Source organism: Tupaia chinensis, unplaced genomic scaffold (genome assembly GCF_000334495.1).
Source record: "Tupaia chinensis unplaced genomic scaffold, TupChi_1.0 Scaffold000528_1, whole genome shotgun sequence".
NCBI classification, from domain to species: Eukaryota; Metazoa; Chordata; class Mammalia; order Scandentia; family Tupaiidae; genus Tupaia; species Tupaia belangeri.
Window position 1 is genome coordinate 1,646,202 of NW_006160041.1, and position 2,507 is coordinate 1,648,708.

A 2,507-nucleotide genomic window follows, 5' to 3' on the forward strand; every position below is an offset into this window, starting at 1 on the left:
TAGGGAAAGGAAGAGAGGGGGACAAAGAGAAGACGACAGGGCCTTCTAGGCCATGTTGGGTCCCAGGTGTCCGTGGGAGACAGGGTTCTTGTGCTCTGGGCCCTTCAGGCAGAGTTCTAGACTGGTTGCCATGGACACACAGTAGTGATCAAAGGCAAAGTACAGAGTGACACGTGAAGATGGGAAGATGTGGGACTCAAGCCAGACAGAGAAAGGCAGCAGGAAGCAAAAGACCAAAAATGAGCAATAAGAGGGGGAGGAGAGCAGTGGGGAGAGGGTGGGCCGGAGGAAACCTGGGCTTGGAGAAGGGCGTGTCCTGGTGTGGCCTGCTGCTGAGAGGCCAGGGGAGGTGGGGATAGGAATGTTTCCTGAGATTGCACAAAAGGAAGACATTTGAGAACAGAAGTGAGAGCGGTTTCAGTGGTGATGGTGGTGGGGCAAGTGAGAAAAAGCAGTTTGGTTCTGAGGCTAGGAGTAGCTGGCAAGGGGAGGAGCGGCCTAGGGCTAGGCCAACTCGCAAGGGCTGTGTGCGCTCACAGGCCCTCTTCAGTTATCTCTTCGCTGTTCAGTCCGGTGTTGTTTAAACATACTTAAAAATCGTAAAGGAGCTAGTCACGTTGGCCACAAGTACCCTGCAAGGCTGGAAGACATATAGCTGACTGAGTTTGGATCCAGGGGTCAGTCTGCAAACTCATCAGGTGTGCACATGAGCACCCAGGATCCTGAGGAGCTGGGAGCTGAGGAAAGGGGATCAGAAGGTGGGGAGACCCTGTCCAGAATGCATCTCTCTCTCTCATGTGCACACACACAGGAACTCTATTTTTTTTTTTTAATTGGGAGGGGTTCTGCAGATGGGGTGAGGGTTAAAGCAGCTGGATTTCACATGGTCACTTGCACAGTTTGAGTCCCAGACATGGAGACTTGAAGGACACGTCAGGCACATGTGTGTACATGCCCAATATCCTGAAAGGAGGATGGAAGAGAAGGGATTGTGGTATGGCCATCCCTCCTAGGGGGTGATTTTTCGCTTTCCTTCTCTGTTCCGGTGAGTACACATGCCCTATAGCAAATTTAAAAAAATTTTTTTTTTTTTTAGTATTTATTTTTGTGCCAAAACCTGTTCCTGTAAATTCCACCCACTGTTCTCTGCTCCTCCAGAGGGCCACATGGAACATGTCCAGTTTTTGGAAGAGCCAGTTCAGGAGGTATCTCCCAAAGCCCTCCTGTCTCCCTGCACCAGCCCTGTTTTCTTCCCCCCAGATTAAACAATCCTATTCCTTTCTATGCTTCTTTCTCTATTCTCGGGCTCCTTTCTGCCTCAGTTGCCCTCCTCTAACCAGGGTTTGTTGGGTCTTAGAGACATACCTAGATCTGAACGCTGCCCTCCAGTGTGCGAGGTGGGGCCGTCCTCCCCTTGTTTCTAGATGCCATTCTCTGCTAAAGCGGCCTCTCCCTCGACTACACTATCCTCAATTGTAGAGCTAACTCTGAAACAGGAAGAGAACCTGAGCTTTTTAAAGACCTTCTAGCCCAGTGTCCTAACTTTACAGATAAACTAAGTACAATCGGTCACAAAGCTAGTAAGTGGCAGGTGAACAATCGGAACCACAGAACCATCCATGCTGTGGAGGACATGTTCTCCTTTCCCTTGGATGATGTGGTTTGAGGATAGAGGTCTAGAACCCTGGCAGCCTTCTTGTTCTATGAGTGAAGCCACTAGGGCTGGTGAGAGGGAGGGGAACGAACACCAAAGCAGAAGGTCTGTACATCAAAAGACAGAAAAGAGACAAAGAACCAGACCAGTGTGGACCCTGAGCAGCTAGGTCAAGCCTTAACTGAAGTCAGTATTAGATATGGACTTGTGCAATGACTGAGCCTTCACACTCTATCTATTTTGTTAGTTTAAGTTTTTAACTGTTTTTATTTTTAAATTTATCATTGTTATTATTTTTTTAATTTGTACAGGTCACATGCACTCACCAGAGAAAGAGAGAGAGAAGGAAAGTGAGAATACAAACCTCCAAGTCCAGGACTCAAACCACAGCCGGCCATGTGGGATTCCAGCACCTTAGCCGCCACACCACTTGCTGGCTCCTTAACTGCTTTTACTTAAAGAATTATTTTATTTTATTTCTTTATTTTTAAAATAATTATTTATTTATTTCACATGAGTTTTGCCAGAGAAAGAAAGAGTAAGAGAGGAAGAGTTAGAAAGCAAGCTGCCAGGCCTGGGACTTGAACCACAGTTGACCATGTGAGAATTCCAGCACCTTAACCACCATGCCACCTGCTGGCCCCATGCTGAAATCTTGATACAAAGTGTTTCATTATGTTCCTGGGTTCTTTCTTGAGACTAAACCAGAATAGCCTAAGTATTATCCCTATTATAAATCTCAAAAACATCCTTTAAAAGAGTAGCTTGTTGGGCTTGAGTATAGTATTAAGCACTTACGAGTATATAAATCTATAACCATAGACCTTTTAAAATAACTAACAAAAAAAAAAAA